This window comes from Oncorhynchus gorbuscha, linkage group LG26, assembly GCF_021184085.1.
Source record: "Oncorhynchus gorbuscha isolate QuinsamMale2020 ecotype Even-year linkage group LG26, OgorEven_v1.0, whole genome shotgun sequence".
Classification (NCBI taxonomy): Eukaryota; Metazoa; Chordata; class Actinopteri; order Salmoniformes; family Salmonidae; genus Oncorhynchus; species Oncorhynchus gorbuscha.
This window is the reverse complement of record NC_060198.1, coordinates 5,389,468-5,412,597: the sequence shown is the minus strand read 5'-3', so window position 1 is coordinate 5,412,597 and position 23,130 is coordinate 5,389,468. Positions and strand designations below refer to the sequence as shown.

Sequence of the window (23,130 nt, the reverse complement as noted above, 5' to 3'; positions counted from 1 at the left end):
ACACACACACACACACACACACACACACACACACACACACACACACACTGGGCAATGTTTGGGGCCATGAGAGGCTATGTTTGTAGAGCTTACAGTGTTTGTATGAGACAGCAGGGTGGGGCTGCCATGGGGGGATGGAGAGAAGGAGAGACGGAGGAGAGGAGAGGGGGATTTCTGTCTTTTCACAGCCTGCTGTGACTCCAGTGGGGAAGGGCTGAATAGAGGCTCTATGTATCTGCAGTCTCTCTCTCTCTCTCTCTCTCTCTCTCTCTCTCTCTCTCGCTCTCTCTAACTCTCCCTGTCTCTACCTCTCTCTCTCTCCCCCATCTCTCCCCATTCACTCTATGCTCTCTCTTTCACCTACTCTCTTTCTCGCTCTCTCAACATCTCACTCTCTCTTCTCTCTCTCACTCCCTTCTCTCTCTTTCTCCCTCTGCCCCCTTTCTCTCTACCTCTACCTCTCTTTTTATCTCTCTCTCTCTCTTTCTCTAGCTCCTTTTGCCTCTCTCTACCTCTCTTTCTCTCTCTCTCTCTCTAGCACACACACACACACATACACGCACACACACGCACACACACACACACACACACACAACTGTCAAAGACGTCAACGTCAGGCATCCCCAAGAGTCAATGTATATTTCAAATTGTGAGTACTTCAGTCCCACCCTGTAGGTCTGTAATAAATAACTGAGAAACTGAGTCAAGTCTCAGAGAGTGGGGAAACCTTTATTATTACTGCTAGGGGCCATTGTACACATCTCTGTCAATCTCTGTCTGTGTCCCAAACGGCACCCTATTCCCTATATAGTGGGAACGAGGGGGAGGGAGGGAGGGAGGAGGAGAGAGGGATAGAGAGAGAAGGGTGTGGAGTGCTCTCTGTGAGCTGGTGTAAATATTTGCTGTTCTGCTTGTCAGGGTAGCTAGTGCTGTCGGGCTGGGACGGGCACACACACACACAGCGCTGTCAGGCAGACTGACTCCTGGTTCTACTACTGGAATACTGATGAGAAGGCTGGTGGGCACATACACATGAGAGAGAGAGAAACACAAACACACCCTGTTTATTTTCCCAGTAGTCTCTGCTCTGCTCTCAGTGCCAGCCTTCTGCCACATGTACAGAATCAGAAAAAACACTCACTCCACATACACACACACACACACACACACACACACACACACACACACACACACACACACACACACACACACACACACACACACACACACACACACACACACACACACAGCCCCCAGAACAAAATAGCTGTCAGGACTAGCCTGGACTGGCAAGCGGATTGTAACATCAAGCTGACTTCTTAATGGTGTCCCAGACCAGTTCAACTTTGTTAGTGTATGTGTGTGGAGGGTGTGTGTGTTTTGACCTCTGCTGACTTTGTTTTAGACCAGCAGTTTTCAACCTGTGGTCCGAGGACTACCTGCTCCGCACATTATTTAGTATTTGTAATTAAAAATAAAAATAAATGTTGTTGTTGTAGTTATTGATTTGGTCGTCCCCGGAATGGCAAAGGTTGGGAACCGCTGTATTAGACAATATGTGTGTTACGAATTGGTGTGTCATGGTTATCATCAGAGGCATCGGGCTGTGACTAACTTAATATATTACTGACAATATACCCAATGACTTTATTGGTCTGGTCCGGGGCAGGCTTCAACTGCAGTCTGGTCTCAGTCAGTCTGTCCATTCCTAGCATTAATAATAGTCTCCACAGCAACAGATGTTTTATAGGTCATTGAATTAATGACTCTTCCCTTCACACAATCACAGAAAGCACAGCACATCCCCTTAACCTTTACTTTAGCGTCTGAGACATTAGCAAGGCCCCGCTAGTGAACTTTAGCATCTACAAACATTAGCATTTGTAAGCAGTCTCCAGTAGTTGTTCAATAGATGAATCTAGATACTCTCATCTTACACCATTGCCCTTTTAAACAGCACTGGTACCATATCAAGTTCACTAATGGGAATCTCAATGGGTCTGTCTGTTGGGTTACCACTGGTGTTGCCAGGTAAAACCCTGATAAAGTAGCCTGGTCCCAGATTTGTTTGTGTTGTTGTCAACTCCATTGCTGTCTCGGTCAAAATGAGTGACAGTTGGCATCATGGCCCAATCAGACCTGCACTCAGGCTACTGATAAAAGGTCTGTTGAGAAAGGTTGGTTAAAAAGTGTGTTTCCTCTTGGTTTGCCAGGTATTTCCCCATGGGCCACCCGGTGTCCGTGCATCTCTACTTCCAGTCGGACCAGTTCCAAGGCTACCTGGTCCAGCACCATGCCACTAACCTGGCAACCAGCAAGCTGGAGACCCTAGAGACCTGGGTGATGCCCAGGAAGACCTACAAGGTGGCTTCCCCTCCCAGCACCTTCACCAGGCTGCAGTTCGCTGAGGTAACGATCCTTCTTTTTTTGGTTGTATAATGTTTAGGTAATGTTCACATAACGTTCCCAGAACAGTAACGCGGTGATATCACGACTCAGGGTATGACCCAGATGCAGACATAGGAGGCAGATAGTACAGTTCTCAGATGATTTATTAGAAACGCGGGGCAGGCAAAGAGCAGGTTGAGGACAAGCAGAGGTTCGTGATCAGAGTCAGGCAGGTGCAGGACAGCAGGCAGGTACAGGACAGTAGGCAGGTACAGGACAGCAGGCAGGTACAGGACAGCAGGCAGCCTCGGGGTCAGGGCAGGCAGAGATTTGTAATCAGGTCAGTGTCAGGCAGGTACAGGACAGCCTCGGGGTCAGGGCAGGCAGAGGTTCGGGATCAGAGTCAGGCAGGTACAGGACAGCCTCGGGGTCAGGGCAGGCAGAGGTTCGGGATCAGAGTCAGGCAGGCACAGGACAGCCTCGGGGTCAGGACAGGCAGAGGTTCGCAATCAGGTCAGAGTCAGGCAGGTACAGGACAGCAGGCAGGCTCGGGGTCAGGGCAGGCAGAGGTTCGCAATCAGGTCAGAGTCAGGCAGGTACAGGACAGCAGGCAGGCTCGGGGTCAGGACAGGCAGAGGTTCGTAATCAGGTCAGAGTCAGGCAGGTACAGGACAGCCTCGGGGCAGGCAGGCAGAGGTTCGGGATCAGGACAGGCAGGTACAGGACAGCCTCGGGGTCAGGGCAGGCAGAGGTTCGGGATCACAGTCAGGCAGGTACAGGACAGCCTCGGGGTCAGGGCAGGCAGAGGTTCGGGATCACAGTCAGGCAGGTACAGGACAGCCTCGGGGTCAGGGCAGGCAGAGGTTCGTGATCAGAGTCAGGCAGGTACAAGACATCCTCGGGGTCAGGGCAGGCAGAGGTTCGGGATCAGAGTCAGGCAGGTACAGGACAGCCTCGGGGTCAGGGCAGGCAGAGGTTCGTGATCAGAATCAGGCAGGTACAGGACAGCAGGCAGCCAGGTACAGGACAGGGTCAGGGACAGGCAGAGGTACAGGACAGTAATCAGGTCAGAGTCAGGCAGGTACAGGACAGCAGGCAGGCTCGGGGTCAGGGCAGGCAAAGGTTCGTAATCAGGTCAGAGTCAGGCAGGTACAGGATGGCAGGCAGGCTCGGGGTCAGGACAGGCAGGTACAGGACAGCAGGCAGGCTCGGGGTCAGGACAGGCAGGTACAGGACAGCAGGCAGGCTCGGGGTCAGGACAGGCAGGTACAGGACAGCCTCGGGGTCAGGGCAGGCAGAGGTTCGGGATCACAGTCAGGCAGTTACAGGACAGCAGGCCTCGGGGTCAGGGCAGGCAGAGGTCGTGATCAGAGGGCAGGCAGAGGTTCGTGATCAGAGTCAGGCAGGTACAAGAAAGCCTCGGGGTCAGGGCAGGCAGAGGTTCGTAATCAGGTCAGAGTCAGGCAGGTACAGGACAGCCTCGGGGTCAGGACAGGCAGAGGTTCGTAATCAGGTCAGAGTCAGGCAGGTACAGGACAGCCTCGGGGTCAGGACAGGCAGAGGTTCGTAATCAGGTCAGAGTCAGGCAGGTACAGGACCGCCTCGGAGTCAGGACAGGCAGAGGTTTGTAATCAGGTCAGAGTCAGGCAGGTACGGGACAGCAGGCAGCCTCGGGTTCAGGACAGGCAGAGGTTTGTAATCAGGTCAGAGTCAGGCAGGTACAGGATGGCAGGCAGAATATGGTCAGAGCCGGGAAAAACCAGGAAACAGAACTTGAGAAACAGGAAGACGGGAAAGCACGCTGGTAAGACAAGACGAACTGGCAACAGACAAACAGGACACAGGTATAAATACACAGGGGATAATGGGGAAGATGTGCGACACCTGGAATGGGGGCGGAGACAAGTACAAAGACAGGTGAAACAGATCTGGGCGTGACAGACATCTTTTAGAAGTAGACACCTTATATACAGTAGCTTCACCAGGCTACAGTTCGCTGAGGTAACTGACACACCGTTTATTTGGGTTGGAGTTGTAACATTTATGCAATTTTCTGATAACAGTCACATAATATTTACACTCTTTCAGTAGACGCTGCCCCCAAATCAAGCTTTATTTCTACAGCACATTTCAGACATGGAATGCAACACAATGTGGTTCACAGGGGGGGGGACAAAGTCCAGAAACAAGTCAGGGTCAAAACTGGGAGGACTTGAAAAAGGAGAACGGCAAACCCGCTGGTTGACTTGGAAACATATAAGACGAACTGGCACAGAGAGACAGGAAACACGGGGATAAATACACTGGGGAAAATAAGTTACAACTGGAGGGGGTGGAGACAATCACAAGGACAGGTGAAACAGATCAGGGTGTGACACAGACAGGAGAGCTACACAGTAGTCCAACAATAAGTACCTCGGTCATGTCTTGATTTAGCTGGACGAAGTTGTGAGCCATCAAAGTATTTAAATCACTAATACAGTCTAATCTATCCGTGGAGCTAAAATTCTCTGGTGACACAGAATTGCAAAGTTGTGTATCGTCTGCGTAGCAGTGATATCAATGCTGTGCTTTCTGCCAAGGGGTAACATATATAAACTGATCAGTACCATACCCAAAATCAAACCATGCGAAATGCCACCATGTGATATGTATGATGACAAAAAACCTCTCGGCAGGTTAAATAGGTCCTAAACCAATTTTAGAACTGGGGAGGCCAACCTCTCCAGTCTGTCCAGAAGGACATCATGGTCAACAGTGTCAAATGCAGCACTTCAATCCAAGAGTACAAGGACAGGGAGATGTTTGGCATCTGTGTTGGCTCTAAGATCATTTACCACTTTAACTCAGGCTGTCTCTGTGCTGTGTGGTTTTTCAAAAATACAGTTGGCATTTAAAAAAATCATTTAGCTGTTTCCAAAACCAATTTCTCCAGAATTTTGCTTAAGAATGGAATGTTGGAGATTGGCTGTAAATTGCTAAGAGCTGAAGAATCTAGATGACTTTTCTTCAGAAGGGGTTTCATAATAGCTTTTTTTTATTGCAGTGGGGAGAGTGCCTGTGAACAGGGAGTGATTAACAATAGCTTACACTTCTTCAGGTATGCAATTAAAAACTGTTTTGAAAAAGTGGTGGGGATAGCATCGAGAACGCAGGTAGAAGACTTAAGTTGTTAAGTTGTGATATCACTGTCTGTGTCAACCAGGGAAAATAAATCCATAGTGCCTTTGCCTGGTTGGCTAGGTCACATATCATCAAACTTCTCACCTGGCCTTGCTTGACTGATACCCAGCCTACTGTTGTTTATCTTATCTCTGAAAAATATCGCAAACTCATCCCATTTAGAAGTGGAGGAGAGTTCACATAGTCAATTGAGGACATCTGCTGAGGTAACATGTCATGTTGTGGGTTGCGCAACGTTGAGGTAACGTTCACATTACCTTTAGCAGATCTTTCCGCACATTCATTTCTATCACCGGCTCCTGTATTGATTGTGTTCAACCATTCATTATCCAGTCAATGGACAACATAATGGTCAGTCAGGCCGACCATTAACTGAGGTACATTGTTTCAGGGTTGTAGGCTACAACTTTTACCTAATGTTCACGTAACATTCGCAGTCATTCAGCAGCCCCTGTCATTTAGACTAGTTATCCAGCCACTTAGTCAAACAATGACCTCTATGTGTTTGTAGTATATAAAATCCCTGAAGTGTCTGGCACAGAGAAGCATGTTGTATAAAATAGGATTGGCCAGATCAGATATATAGTTCATGGTGACCTTAGCTATATTCATCGTTATGGCAACCTTGCAGAGAGTACACACACACACACACACACACACACACACACACACACACACACACACACACACACACACACACACACACACACACACACACACACACACACACACACACACACACACACACACACACACACACACACACAGACACACACACACATTGGCGGCAGGCATTAAACACAGAATCGGTAGCCTTGTAAAATGTAAATTGATTGAATTCATCAGATTTTATGTGGATTAGAGCCTCACCGGCTGCTTATTTGTTGTTTACTAATGAAACCTTCATGACCGAATGGCTTCCTGATAGCGTAGTTATGTTAATATAAATAATGACCCTATTTCTACTTCTGAGGACATTTTCTAACATCAGCTATGTCTTAGTGAGCCCGCGAGCACTTTTCTGTTCATCATGGGGGGGGTGAGAGTGAGTGGATGAGAGCGATCGTTTTTTCTGGTTTTCACACTGTCAAGCAGAACCCTCTGAAATGTCAGTCGATGTCCTCGTATGATTTCCCTCTGAGCACTCTGAGGTGATAAGTCGGGGTGAATCTGACCTTTTACTCTTGACCTTCGACCTATTGACCTTTGTAACAGTTCCGAAGCGACACTAGACTGTGAGGCAGTCATGGGCACAGGGAAGCCTCTGAGGCGTTCTAGTCTAAAGAGTTGTGAGTGACAGCAGAACGACGCTGGCACGGCTTTATCTGAGTACTCGGCATCGCAAAGGACTTTCTGTCGGTTGCTTAGCTACAATGACTGTCAGTCAGTCAGTCAGGCAGCCAGAGGACAGATAGACGGTCATGACAGAGCTTGACTTTTGTGAATGTCTGTCAGGCAGATAAACCATGTCTGAAGCACAACTTTAAAACACAGCCTTTTCCTTCCATCTATAAACTCTCTCTCTACCCAATGTTTACTGCCATTGCTCTCTAACATTGCTCGCTACCTCTCCACAGTGGTCTTAATAGACTTGCTTCCAACAACTATCCTAAATAAGTGAGGGATAGATGACAGACTACCACCCTACTAACAGACTACAGTTGTAGCGGTGGTAGTAGATTCCTATGTAGTCCGGTGGGTCTGTATATCATGTATGACTTTACAAGGTCTCTCCCTCCTACCGCCTAGAATTTCTCCCTCTGCCTCCTTCTAACTTCTACCATAAACTGGGGAGGCAGCACAGTCTGTCCCTCCTACCTATAACCTCTCTCTCTCTTTCCCTCTAACCCCATGCATCCCTTTACAAGACGGTCTCTATCTCCTTTCGTTCCAATCTCTTCCTCCACCTCCCTCTAACTCTGCATAGGCAGGACAGAGGTATCAGTAGTAGCTGCCTGTCTGTATCTTAAGCGCCTTTACTCACAGTATACGTACAGTACTAGGCTACGTCACCCTTCCACTGTCACCCACTACTGATCTGGCAACCTAAGACCTGGCAACCCTGCCACCCCCCACAGGCACCCGCGTCAAACACCTAATGCTGTGGTTTATGTCCTCTACTAACACTTTAGCTACAGTACAGTAGTACGTCACCCTCCCTCTGTCCTCCACTGCTGACCTGGCAACCTCACCCCCTCCCCAGCATTACCTCAGCAGCACAACACTTCATCTTGTAGCTTAAGCCCTCTACTCACACATTACGTCTTACAGTGGTACTACCACTGCTGACCTGGCAACCTCACCCCCTCCCCAGCATTACCTCAGCAGCACAACACTTCATCTTGTAGCTTAAGCCCTCTACTCACACATTACGTCTTACAGTGGTACTACCACTGCTGACCTGGCAACCTCACCCACTCCCCAGCATTACCTCAGCAGCACAACACTTCATGTTGTAGCTTAAGCCCTCTACTCACACATTACGTCTTACAGTGGTACTACCACTGCTGACCTGGCAACCTCACCCCCTCCCCAGCATTACCTCAGCAGCACAACACTTCATGTTGTAGCTTAAGCCCTCTACTCACACATTACGTCTTACAGTGGTACGACCACTGCTGACCTGGCAACCTCACCCCCTCCCCAGCATTACCTCAGCAGCACAACACTTCATGTTGTAGCTTAAGCCATCTACTCATAAATTACGTCTTACAGTGGTACGACCACTGCTGACCTGGCAACTCAACCATAAAACCCTCCACCCCATCCCTCTCCCCCACCACACCCCAACAACCTCACTGGCGCCAGAGTCAAACACCTCCCCATAAAACATGACAGGTCAATTTCCATCAGGCAGTGGTGCGGGCAGCCACGTCCAACCAACCAGACCACATCTGGTCTCGATTTAAAAACTGTTGTGTTTTTTTTTTACTGTGTGTGCGTGCATGTGTGTGTGTGTGTGTGTGTGTGTGTGTGTGCCATCTACTCATGTGTGTACGTCTTACAGTGGTACGACCACTGCTGACCTGGCAACTCAACCATAAAACCCTCCACCCCATCCCTCTCCCCCACCACACCCCAACAACCTCACTGGCGCCAGAGTCAAACACCTCCCCATAAAACATGACAGGTCAATTTCCATCAGGCAGTGGTGCGGGCAGCACGACCCAACCAACCAGACCACATCTGGTCTCGATTGAAAAAACTGTTGTTTTTTTTTTTACTGTGTGTGCGTGCTATGTTTGTCAATTAAGATCTGTGTGTGTGGTGTGTGTGTGTGTGTGTGGGTGTGTGTGTGTGTGTGTGTGTGTGTGTGTGGTGTGTGTGTGTGTGTGTGTGTGTGTGTGTGTGTGTGTGTGTGTGTGCGCGCACGTGTGCGAAACAGACAAAGGCCCCCAGGGTCCTGTTGGGTTCTGGGCCTTATTAGTGTCAGTCTTTGTGTATGGAGGTAATGCAGGTGTTGAATGCTAGACCCAGCACCCTGGGAGGCTGAGGGAGCATCCTCGTCCTCTATGGGATTAAGGAAGCGATGGAATGAAAAGGGATGCATGCTACAGGGTGAGGGAATGAGAAAGGGATGCATGCTACATGGTGAGGGAATGAGAAAGGGATGCATGCTACAGGGTGAGGGAATGAGAAAGGGATGCATGCTACAGGGTGAGGGAATGAGAAAGGGATGCATGCTACAGGGTGAGGGAATGAGAAAGGGATGCATGCTCAGGGTGAGGGAATGAGAAAGGGATGCATGCTACAGGGTGAGGGAATGAAAAGGGGATGCAGGGTGAGGGAATGAAAAGGGATGCATGCTACAGGGTGAGGGAATGAAAAGGGGATGCATGCTACAGGGTGAGGGAATGAAAAGGGATGCATGCTACAGGGTGAGGGAATGAAAGGGATGCATGCTAAAGGGTGAGGGAATGAAAAGGGATGCATGCTACAGGGTGAGGGAATGAGAAAGGGATGCATGCTACAGGGTGAGGGAATGAGAAAGGGGATGCATGCTACAGGGTGAGGGAATGAAAAGGGATGCATGCTACAGGGTGAGGGAATGAAAAGGGGATGCATGCTACAGGGTGAGGGAATGAAAAGGGGATGCATGCTACAGGGTGAGGGAATGAAAAGGGATGCATGCTACAGGGTGAGGGAATGAAAAGGGATGCATGCTACAGGGTGAGGGAATGAGAAAGGGATGCATGCTACAGGGTGAGGGAATGAGAAAGGGGATGCATGCTACAGGGTGAGGGGATGTGAAAGGGGATGCATGCTACAGGGTGAGGGAATGAGGGATGCATGCTACAGGGTGAGGGAATGAGAAAGGGGATGGAATGAGGGATGAAAGGGATGCATGCTACAGGGTGAGGGAATGAGAAAGGGGATGCATGCTACAGGGTGAGGGGATGAGAAAGGGATGCATGCTACAGGGTGAGGGAATGAGAAAGGGGATGCATGCTACAGGGTGAGGGAATGAGAAAGGGGATGCATGCTACAGGGTGAGGGGATGAGAAAGGGGATGCATGCTACAGGGTGAGGGGGAATGAGAAAGGGGATGCATGCTACAGGGTGAGGGGAATGAGAAAGGGGATGCATGCTACAGGGTGAGGGAATGAGAAAGGGGATGCATGCTACTGGGTGAGGGAATGAGAAAGGGATGCATGCTACAGGGTGAGGGAATGAGAAAGGGGATGCATGCTACAGGGTGAGGGAATGGGTGAGGGAATGAGAAAGGGATGCATGAATGAGGGTGAGGGAAAGGGGATGCATGCTACTGGGTGAGGGAATGAGAAAGGGGATGCATGCTACAGGGTGAGGGAATGAGAAAGGGATGCATGCTACAGGGTGAGGGGTTTGACTCGGGAACCAGTGATGGTTTACAGATCTTGAGCAACAGTTGCCACAGGTTTAAAGTGAGGAAGGGCCTTGAGTTAGGGTTGCCAGATCAAAGGTAAAGGAGAGAGGCTGGATGGTAGCCTAGTAGCCTACCACTTGTGCTCTAAGTGTGAATTTAGGTCACACAAGCCACAAGCCGACTGTGTTTGACTCCAGAGTTGCCAGATCAGCAGTGAAGGACAGGGGTGGCTGGTAGCAGTAGTACTACTGTCCTGTCACTAAGTCAAGTGTGAGTTAAGATCATACACTTAAACAAGCTGAGGTGTTGGACCAGGGTTTGAATTGAAGTGTAGAGAAAAGGTTGGAGGTCATCGGATGAACCTGAAGTGGGTCAGAGGTTAATCCCTGTTTGACCGGTTCTCAGGTGGTCGGTACGGTCGTACACTCAATGAACTGTGGATTTGTAGCTGTGTTACTGTTTGTCTCCACTCTCCAGTGACAGTTTGAACCAGAATACAGTCGCTTCAGGAGATTCATTCAAATTACAATTCAAGATATGAAAAGTATGATTAATTTTCAATGACAATATTGCATTTCCATTCACTTCCTGAATTGATGGAGTTGAAATAGAATTGAGCCAAAACCATTACTGAAATCCAATGTTATCTATGCCCATAGTACCTTACCCAGATTTCTCACAGAACAATTTAGAGTCGGGAGGCAGTAGCCTGCAGCCAGTGGGTTATAGTGGCATTTCCTCAGTCAATACGCTTTGATTTCAGTCTGTGGCCTAGAATCAAACCACTGACAATCAATGTGATGTTTATGGTGTGATATGCCAGTGAGGAAAACACTTCGAATAGACTGAAATAGAATAGAATCAATAAGAATAGAATAGATTAGAATGAATTAGCATGAGGGATACTCTTCCAGACTTGCAGAGAATGAATAGCATAGCTGATAGACTTCTAGTTAAGGATGTTGGGGATACTAACAGGGAAAGTAGTAGTTTGGTAGAGAAAATAGGGGTCGGTAACATTATTGAGTTGAAGGGTACCAATTTTGCACACTAAATTGAGGTGAATTGAATTGAAGGGAGGCAGGGCAATATCCTCTAGTTGTTGTTGCAGACATTGTGAAACACACACATACACACAACCACAAACACACACACATACACACAACCACAAGGAAAATATGGTTTTGGTTGAGAAAATACAGGTCAGTTGAATTACAAAATTGAATTATGGAAGTGCATCACAGGCTGGCAAGATCCACTTATGGCTCAGGCAGTGTGAAAACACACATACACACACACATACACACACATACACACAGACACACAGACACACAAGGAAAATCTAGTTTTGATAGAGAGAATAGAGGTCAGTTAAATTACAAAATTGAATTACCAAAGTCCATCACTTTACAAAACTCACTTTACAAAGTACAAAACACACACACACACTAATGTGAAGAGTGAATTAAAGTGAAAGCCAAGATCCTCTCACAGTTTATGTTTTCCGACATCGTGACACACGCACACACACACATACACACACACACACTCCGCACCACACCACACCACACCACACCACTAATTTCTCTGTGGTGGTTGAGTCTATTTATAGTGTATAGACTCATTTCTCAGTCGGCCTAATATTGAGTGGAGTGTTCCAGTCAGGCCATTGATCTGTGGTCTGGTGTTAATCACTGGGTGTAAGGATGAGCATATCCTCAAGCCTTCACCATCCCTCCTCATCAACCCTCCTCCTCATCATCCTCATCATCATCATCCTCATCATCATCATCCCTCATCACCCTCATCATCCCTATTCATCATCCCTCTTCATCATCCCTCTTCATCATCTCTCCTCATCATCCCTCTTCATCATCCCTCTTCATCATCTCTCCTCATCATCCCTCCTCATCATCCCTATTCATCATCCCTCTTCATCATCCCTCTTCATCATCTCTCGTCACCCTCATCATCCCTCCTCATCATCCCTATTCATCATCCCTCTTCATCATCCCTCTTCATCATCTCTCCTCATCATCCCTCCTCATCATCCCTATTCATCATCCCTCTTCATCATCCCTCTTCATCATCCCTCTTCATCATCTCTCCTCATCATCCCTCCTCATCATCCCTCCTCATCATCTCTCATCATCTTTTCTCCTCATGTTTCCACAAGCGCCTTAGATTAATCTGCATCCTCTTTCTCTCTGTCCTCTGATCTTCACTCTCTGTCCTCCTTCACTATCTCTGATCTTCACTCTCTGTACTCCTTCACTATCTCTGAATTTCACTCTCTGTCCTCCTTCACTATCTCTGATCTTCACTCTCTGTCCTCCTTCACTATCTCTGATCTTCACTCTCTGTCCTCCTTCACTATCTCTGATCTTCACTCTCTGTCCTCCTACACTCTCTGTCCATCCATCTCGCTATTTAGAGTCCTCTCTCTGAGTACCTTATACCAAGCATTAAGAACACCTAAGGTGTTGAAAGCGTTCCATTAGGATGCTGGCCAATGTTGACCCCAATGCTTCCCACATTTGTGTCAAGTTGGCTGGATGTCCTTTGGGTGGTGAACCATTCTTGATACACATGGGAAACTGTGGAGTGTGAAAAACCCAGCAGCGTTGCAGTTCTTGACACAAACCGGTGTCCCTGGCACCTACTTGCATACCCTGTTCAAAGGCACTTCAAGCTTTTGTCTTGCCCATTCACCCTCTGCATGGCACGCAAACACAATCCCTGTCTCAATTGTCTCGAGGCTTAAAAATGATTATTTAACCCATCTCCTCTCCTTCATCTACACTGATTGAAGTGGATTTAACAAGTGACAGCAATAAGCGATCATAGCTTTGACCTGGATTCACCTGGTCAGTCTAATGTTTTGTATCGTCACTTTATATCATCATGCTCTCTCTGCATGTATTCTCCATCTCTCTCTATTTCTCTCAGTATCTAAGTTATTCATCTCTCACCTCTCTCTCTTCCATCCAGCAATAGTCTTAACCGCATTAAATGGAGTTAGGGCTTTTCATCTTCCATCTCTCTCTCTCTCTCTCTCTCTCTGTTTGTCTGTCTCTCTCTCTATATATATACATATATATATATATATATATATATATATATATATATATATATATATATATATATATATATATATATTATATCTCTCTCTCCATATGTCTCTGTCTGTGTTGTTATAGATTTATCCCCAGAGGGTTAGTCAAGGTGTTCGCTCTTCACTCAACATATACACTGCTGCCTCAGTCGGCCTGTCTATCGATCACACAGGAAGCTGCAAACCAACACTCACAAGTCGCTTTGGATAAAAGCGTCTGCTAAATGGCATATATTATTATTATTATATTACACATCAACTGAGACTATCTTACGTAGACATACTGGAAATCCTGTATAAGCCTATACACATAGAAAGTCTACATAAAGCCTTATGAGACATACTGGAAATCACATAATGCACTACTCTAGACATGATAGATAGGTAATGGCTGTACTAATGTTTGAAGCTGCACATCAATGCTGACATTACAGATGAAGTCAGACTAGTATACAGTCTAAAAATGTCAAAGTGGAAAACCTTTTTAGACCTGGGTGATCAAATTAAGATCCCACATCTGTATGCACTGGAAATCACGAGTCTGTACAGTAGACATGATCCATGATGGTTGTATGAATGGTGTGGGATACATATTATATCACAACTACAATTTCCTATGACATTACAGTGTAGAGGCGAATTCACATTCAGCCTATTTTTCTGTTCTTCATTTGCCTCAGTTAATGTTGTATGCAAAGTATGCATGAAATACATTATACGGTTGGACATTTCAGATCCAGTGAATTAATTACACAACTCCCTTTTCTCTCGCCTTCCCCCCTCCGTCCCTTCCTCCATCCCTTCCTCCATCCCTCTCTCAGATCGGCACAGAGTGGGATGCCAAAGAGCGCATGTTCCGTAACTTCGGTGGCCTGATGGGTCCCATGGACGAGACAGTCGGGATGCAGCGGTGGGCCAAGGGCCCCAACGTGACCGCCACCGTGGTGTGGATCGACCCCACCAACGTCATCGCTGCCACCTACGATATCCTGATCGACGCCAGCGCAGAGTACACCCACTACAGACCCCCCCTGAACCAGCCTCTCAGGCCTGGGGTGTGGACCATACGGGTGTTGCATCACTGGAGCCCCGTGGCCGAGACGAGGTTTCTGATTAGTCCGCTGGCTTATATGAAGCATCAGCCTATAAGACAAGGTAAGAGATAGGCCACAGACACACACACACACACACACCACTGGCTTATAACAAGCACTAGCCTGTACGGCAAGGTAAGAGTACAGCCACACACACACACACAAACACACACACACACACCACTGGCTTATAACAAGCACTAGCCTGTACGGCAAGGTAAGGGATAGGCCTATATGTAGTGCAGGTCACATGAGTGTCAGTCTGTGATGTATGTGATATAATTGATGCAGTGTGTCTTGTCATGTCATAGGCCTATCATGGATACACACGCAAACACAAAAGCACATTTCCCATGAGGCCCCGCTGTGTTTACGATGCTCCTTCTAATCAACCCTCTGAGCCGTTGGAAGCCCCAGTTGTTTGTCACCAAGTCGACCGTAATCACCCTCAGTGTTTCTCATACATACTAAACAGTATGTTAAACACCTCCATATCACGCCGAGGAACACAATTACACAATTAAATCAATCCGCCTGTGTTAACTATAAGGGACCAGGACCCCTATTGTTTCAGCTCGAGTAATCGGCTGCTGTGCAAGTCCCCCGAGAGTTGAGATGCTAACCTCGGTGTGGGGGCATATTCACAGCCTGTTTTATAATCGCACTGAGACCATTTTTCATTATGAACAGAATCAACAAATAGGAGTTAGCAGGCTTTGCCCTGACGCGCCGTGGGGTTTGGGGCCATGTGTGCGAGTGAGGCGAGAGGAAGCGAAAATATTCATCAATTGTTCGTGAGTGTTTTTGTTTGTTTTTTTATAGTTCGCTCGTTTGCTTCTTCTCGCAGTTGTAAATCCCTGTTGGTGTGAACAGAAAATGGATTAACTCCACTTCCCCTCAAACTCCAAACTCTGTACTTGCACATAGTCAGAATGCTAAATTCACTCCCAAAGACTTTGGAGGTGAGGGTAAATCGACTGCCTTTCTCCACTGTTTATGGAGGATAATCCTGAAACGTACTGCTATGCTCTCTGAGGTTATACTGTTGTTGGAATGTTTTATTACCCAAGTGAGGCGACACTGAGCTCTACTTTAGATAGATGTTTTACACTAAACTTTTTGGGTGAAAATAGCCCAGTTGGCCCATAATGCAGACAGTAGTCCTAAACTAGATCCACCGCAGCATAGAAACTATGGAAACCTGTGAGCTTCAGTATCAAACGGCCCTATATGGACTACAGTACAGTAGTTATCCATTGAGACAGTACTGAGGATAAAAACCTTTATGGGCTAGTTTCCCAGACACGGATTAAGCCTGGTCTTGGACAAAGACGCACTTTCAATTGAGAATCCTTTTTAGTGTCTGGGAAAGCAACCTTCCGGCTCCTACTCCTGTTGGATGGGGTTAGATGTCCTTAGACCCCATAGTCCTGAAGGTCGTGGTGGCACAGTAATCCTGCAGCCTTGGTCTCCTCTCCACCTACTCTAACAGCCTCTAGCCTTCCCATACAGATTCACAACCCTGAATATCTCCAGGTCTTTCTACTGCTCGTAGCCTTTATGGTGTGTCTTCTGTTGTTGCCCTGGCTTAGCGCTGGCACCGTGGGCCCTCGCACACACACGCACGCACACACACACACACACAGTAAAGTCGGTAGTTGGCACCGGGCAGTGGCAAGCTTGGCAGAACAACCAGGTGTCTAACTGCATCTCTGTCGCTAGCCCGTGAAAACGCTAGCGGCTAACAGCAGGGTGCGAACCTGGCACAGGCAGAGAGAGAGAGGAGAGGAGTGGAGAGCTGGGCTAGCGTACAATAGCCAGGCTGAGGAGGGGCGGCAAGCGCCCCGGTGTTAGGAGCACTGAGGAATGTACAGCTTTACCTTCAGGGTGGAGGAGTTTTAGGGATGAGGTCATGGTCTCGTCGTCTCTGCCCCCTAGCTTCCAATGGCTTTATAAAAAGACACGAGGAACAGTCGTTGAGTTGTTTTACCAATTTGTGGCTAGCTAGCTAATAACATGAACATTATTTTATTGAGGGTATGAAGAGGCTTATAAATGTATGGTGTGTGAGAAGATGGTCCTATCTGCCCCCTAGCTTCCAATGGTTTCATAAAGAGACACTAAGTGCAGTCATTGAGACACTAAGTGCAGTCATTGAGACACTTGGTGCAGTCTCCCACTTTGTGGCTTAGGCTTACCCTAGAGAAATCAATAGCATGTGATTAACCAGTAACACAGTTTGGTTTCATCAAATGAGTTCACAGTTCCATTCCACCCTTTACAATCAAGTCAAAGTGGTTCGACTGATTTTCCTACTTAGATTCCCCATTGATGACTCTGTCTGTTTGCTCATTAATGAACACCATCTCCAGGACAGGCTCACCATAAAACATGAACAATCCATTTTTGTCCCCCTCTTTCTCTCGCTTCATCTCTCTCTTCATCTCTCTCTTCATCTCTCTCTTCATCTGTCTCTTCATCTGTCTCTTCATCTCTCTCTTCATCTCTCTCTTCATCTGTCTCTTCATCTCTCTCTTCATCTGTCTCTTCATCTCTCTCTTCATCTCTCTCTTCATCTGTCTCTTCATCTCTCTCTTCATCTCTCTCTTCATCTCCCTCCCCCAGAGGACACGCTGAAGCTCCACAATGGACCAGCCAAGAACAGTTATATGGAGCAGAGCTTCCATGGCCTCAACCCCGTGCTCAACATCCCTGTACACCTGGGCCAGGTGGAGCAGGCTAAGCGCAACGCCGCCCTGACTGGCCCCACGTTGGAGCACTGGGTAGACGGCCTGGTGGGTGCGATGTGGGAGGCTGGGGACGTGTGTTCCACCTCCATGACAGGGGGACCTGGAACCTCCTGCCCCGTCATGCAGACCTGCGCCAAGACCCCCTGGAGCTCGCTCAGCCCGGACCCCAAGTCCCAGCTGGTTCCGCCGCACGCCGACGGGCGCATCAGGTAGCAGTGGCGCCTCCGGCTGGACGGGAGGCCACATTGCCGGTCTTAAGTTTAAATAATTTATTTTTTAAGTCTCCTTTTTTTTCAGGCGACTTAATGGATCAGAAAAGAAGAGAAAAGACGGAAGTTGTGTTTTTTTTTTAAGGTTGGTTGGAGGTTGTAGGAACGTTGAAGAGGAAGAGAATGTCTGGGGAAGGTTCTGTGGTGTTTCAGACTCCTCCTCTTTGGGGTTTTTGCCGGCTTTGTCGTGTTCTGTTTCCCAATGTATTTATTTTCATCTCGCCGCTGAGTTTACTGTGATTGATGCTGTGTCCGACGTAGAGACAAATGTTGCTTTGCCAAGCACCTAGTAAGGCCGCCTAGTCTGCTGCTAAATGGAAGAGCGATTGAGAAGTCAGTCAGAAGTCAGAGTGTTCGGGTGGAACAGGATAGTCGACACTGGTAGTGGACCAAGTTCTGGGCCCGTATTCACAAAGCCTCTCAGAGTACGAGTGCTGATTTAGAATCAGTTTTCTCTTTTAAATCATAATGAATATGATTATATAGACAGGGCGGGACCTGGTCCTAGATCACAGCACTTGTACTCTGAGGTGCTTTGTGAATACGAGGCCTGCTTCTCAAGGTTGGTTTGGCCTACATGTAGGGAGATAGACTGAACCGCAACCTCGGAGGGAGTCGCGAAGATGTATCTTTTTTTTTTTTTAAGCTACATTCTTTGCCTCGATCTTTGCGTATGACTGACAAAGTTACTACGGCACAGCACTACTTATTGACTTTCAGTGCCTGAACAGGAGAAAGGTGTGTGGGTGTGACTGGACTATGGCGAGGCATTAGTGCCAGTAGAAGTTGAATTCAATTCATGAATGATTGAAACTAGATTCAGTTCCTATTGGCACTGATATCACTCCATACTGGACAGCCTGAAACTTGAAATGAAAGTATATCAGCTGTGCTTTCGCAAGAAAACAGACATTCTCAAGCTTATTTGATCATTTCCTTTTCTAAGATTTTTTGTTCGTTTGTTTTTTAACGACACTTTATGTTGCAAGTATGAAACTTTAACGACACTTTATGTTGCAAGTATGAAACAGATTATGTCTCAAAGTTATTGTCGAGTGAATGGAGTGAGTTGTCCACAAGTTGCTATTTATTTATAAGTTTATATAAATACAGAATATTTTTAGTCAATGACTAAATGACTACAACGCTGCTTTGGCAGCTCGATAAAAAAATGTTTTGTAAAGAGAAACTGCCTTTATTTACAAAGGCCAATGCCCCAATGAACCTGTGTACCTATTTTGGGCGCAACAAACCTAATGCCCGCCTGTGTGTCCGTGTTGTCCGGTCTGAATAGCTCTTCCTGTCTTGGTTCTTTCGTCGACTGTTCGCCAAGTCTTCATCACACGGGGAAGCACCCAGGACTGAAAGGTCACAGAAAGGTCAGCTTCCTCCTGACAACCTCCCTAACAGAGAAGTGAACAAAAAAAGACAGAAACTCTCCAAAAATGTGTGTTGAAGTCATTTCGTGGCGATGTTACATTTCCTACTCGGTTCCGTGTCAGTACCAGGGTGTTAGTGATTGATGATGCTGTTCATGCTGTGGCAAAAATGGAAACAAATAGTGAATTATATCTTGTATCTTGATCAAGGAACTGTTGGATTGGGCCCAGGCAACTTTGGTTTTCACCTGTTCTACTACATTCTAAGTTCTTTTGCTGCCATCAAGACTCTCTCTCAGTGTACCACAGTTCAAACATAGCCTATAGCACAGTGCCCCCTTCTCCAACCACCATGGAGGGTAACTACGATCTGCCTCTTCGCTTGTTTGGCTTCAACTCAATTCTCCTCACAACCTAATTTGGTCCCAATTTAGAATCCAATCTGTGATTGTCAACGTGATTTGGCAGTCAAACGTGCTAAGTGAATGTTTTCACCAGGGCTCATCAGCGATCATTAGTGAGTTAATCAATGGCCCAAGTTCACCTTGAACCTTGTTGGATGTATCGATCCTAATAAGTGTCGGTCCTGTCACTCAAACTTGAACTGTTGTGTGTTGTTGCCATGGTTACAAAGAAGGGCAATTTTGCCTATATAGGGCTCGCCAGCTTCTAGTGCTAAAACCCAGAAGTGAGTTACCTCTGGTTCGTTCAGCCTTTCCTATGGGGAAAGAATGGGGTGTTGGGATAAACACTGAAAATAAGGTCAGAGGTCAGAGGTTAGGAGATCTTATACAGTACACTTTGTTCTATGAGATAATATCAGTCAGTTAACATGACCTTTATTCATGTGCTTTTTTTATTACATAAATGCTTAAAAATTCACAAAGTGATGTTAGCTGATGAACATTATCTCCTAGAACAAAACGTACAAGATCTCCTAACCCTGTGTTTACCACAGACCTTATTTTCAGTGTTTATCCAAAAACCCTACAAAATTGCCATTCATTTTCCCATAGGCTTTGTCCAACAAACCATGGCGGATTTAGTGCCTACAAAAAGACACCATTACTATTTCTCTGTATTAGCTAGCTAGCTAATAACATAACAGCTAGATGCAGATAAGACCCTGGCCTCCTTTTACTGGCAGTGCCATTATCACATTGAAAAAAATACTTAAATTGACAAATACTTTGCCCATTGTTCAAAAGTACAATTATCATTCTCAAGAAGTGAATTGAAATATGTTACTCAATGTAAAAGTCCTATTTTGTTACAAAAAAAATGAAGAAAATGTACATAAATATTTTGTATTGAAAATATGTTTCAAACTCATTCTATGTAAATACCGATGCAGTGTGGAAAGATTATGAAGTAGAATTATAGTAAAAGAAGAACTGATAGCTAGTGTTACTTGTTGCTAGTTGGACACAGACTGATTTTAGGTACATAACCGGTTTCAATGTTTTGGAAAGATCTAAGGAGTAAGGAATGACTCAGAATTGGGTAAAGCTTTTAATATTATTCTTCGCCTTTCAGAGAACATCATGACAGATTGTTGTTCTCTCTGCTGGAATGTATTGTTCAGCAACTGTTGCACAAACGTCTCTGAACTCAACGTTTCCCGAAGCGTCTGGGAAAACGTCGAAGTTTCCTAAAGTTTCAGGGGGAAACTCTGTGCCTTAGCTATCTATCTATACTCCTGCCTAGGGGACTCTTCAAACGTTCTGTCCATCTATGAACATTAAATTGTTACGGTCGTTTTTACTTTCCACAAAAAGTGAAAGAAGAGCACCAAGAGTTAGTCGATGTGATTTGATGAAACCTGTAACACCAAAAAAAAAAAGATGTCCGCTGTTGTAAATACCATGCCTTCTTGTCTTTCGCTTTTACATTTTTGTGGATATTTCTTTTTTTGTTGGTACATTTTTCTCTGACTGCTTTCTTTTGAAATAAAAGAGCTCTCTCTAAACCTTGTCTCGTTATTGTGTGGATTTTTATGCTTAAACACTTCAGGTTTATGACATGAGTTGTCACGAAATCCTTGTAACACAAGTCCTTCTCCATTATTCATGCACGTTTAAGTAGCCATAATTGCATTTTACTCTGGAAACAAAGTGTCAATTACACCACAATTCAAGTGATAGCACGGTCAAACAGTTAAGTCATTCCCACAGTTATTTAATAATCACCCTCTTAAGTATTTGTTTCATTACTTGAAGTTGCTTCCACGTGTTTTCCATGACTTAACTGGAGAATCAACCTGCCGTCGTCAGCTGTTGAGCACCGGAGACGCGTGCACCACGCATGTGGAAACTCTCCTGTTTTCAGCCTATTGACAGAGAGTGGAGAGAGTTCAGGCCTTAAACAAATACTGTACCATATGTCTCAGAGGCAGGCAACCGTGTGTAGATATAAAACAAACCACCTTAAACACAATATGCAGTAGCCAGAGATTCGGCTTCCCCTTTTTCCTTCCAGAGATAACACATCTAGAAAACAGTGGACCTCACCAACAGTCAAACGGTCCTCTTTCAATGTGCTGTGCGATGAATGATGCCGCCGTCGTCTGACCAGAGAGAACCACTTGGGGATTCTGTGATCGTCTTCCCATCCTTCGTCATCAGAACAGAATAGGGGTGCTTGTGTGATCCTCCTGGGCCTCTATCATCGCACACACACAATCATCCCACACATCTTCCCGGGCCTCTGTCGTCACACACGATCACAGGGTGTACTGAGCCTCTGACAGGCCCAGATCAAAGGGACACTACAGACCATAAGATCTCACGACGCTCCCACAAGGCTCCGAACACGCCGGATAATTAGTCCAGGGTGACTGGAAGGAGAGAGTGTGTGTTTGTGTGTCTGTGTCTACTTAGTGAGTGTGAATTCACATATGTGAGGAGTGTGTCTGCATGCATGTGTGTATACAGTACGTGTGTCTGCCCGCGTGTGTGTCACGTCTGTGAGGATTTGTGTTTTTTTTGGGGGGGGTCCCATCTGTGTGAAGAGTTTCTAACAATGTACACATCTTGCAGAGTAGTTTTATTCACAATCTCTGAGATGAAACAAAACCGTAAGGTCTCATCCAACACATGTAAAACGTGACAGTGAGACACCGACAGCGGTATCACTCTCTCCTGAGGCGCATCACATTAATGTGACAGCAAACATTTAAAAGGTGTTCTAATAAAGTTCAGAGATCAAAGCGGAATGTGAACAGCATCACACAGGAAACAGCTGAGGAGCTAAATGACACAAGCAGTGTCTCCCTACAGGTGTTGGCGTGTTGCACACAGACATGCTATTGTGCTTAACGTTACATTTTGCTGATGTGTACTATTATTGTGGGTCAAAATCGAATGAATATGTTTGAAGATGTTTTCATCTTTAACGTGGTATTTGTCATAGGAGCCGGGTTTAAAGTAAGGCGGTATGGTCCGGTATGGTGTCCAGGCAAAACAAGGTGTGACTTTGTCTCCGATACAAGAAGTGAAAGGTTACATTTTTACCCCACCTCCCGGGTCAGCTATAACACGGCTTGGGGTGAAATGTAACAGTTTAAAAATCATGCTTAAATCATGACATGCAACAAGATACTGAAAGCCTTTATTGAGAACAACACTGCCATGTTTAACATTTTGTGTGGCAGAAATAATAAAGTCATAAAATGTATATTACTTATACTGTCCCTTCTCGACTAACAACATCTGACAACAACTGAAGGTTTGCTCTGTGTGTGTGTGTGTGTGTGTGTGTGTGTGTGTGTGTGTGTGTGTGTGTGTGTGTGTGTGTGTGTGTGTGTGTGTGTGTGTGTGTGTGTGTGTGTGTGTGTGTGTGTGTGTGTGTGTGTGTGTGTGTGTGTGTGTGTGTGTGACGATAGTGTGTGTGTGACGATATTGTGTGTGTGTGTGTGTGTGTGTGTGTGTGTGTGTGTGTGCGTGCGTGCGTGCGTGCGTGCGTGCGTGCGTGCGTGCGTGTGTGTGTGTGTGTGTGTGTGTGTGTGTGTGTGTGTGTGTGTGTGTGTGTGTGTGAATGTTGTGACAGTGGCATAGTGGTCCTGGGGTACAGGCTTGGTGGGACCTTAATTTGCATTCCCAGCACTG

The 23,130-nt window shown here is 46.4% G+C and overlaps 1 pseudogene; it reads left to right on the top strand.

Moving 5' to 3' along the window:
• The window catches only part of LOC124016493, a 150,351-nt pseudogene extending 129,358 nt beyond the window's left edge, over positions 1–20,993 (top strand).
• Positions 20,994–23,130: the final 2,137 nt, after the last annotated feature.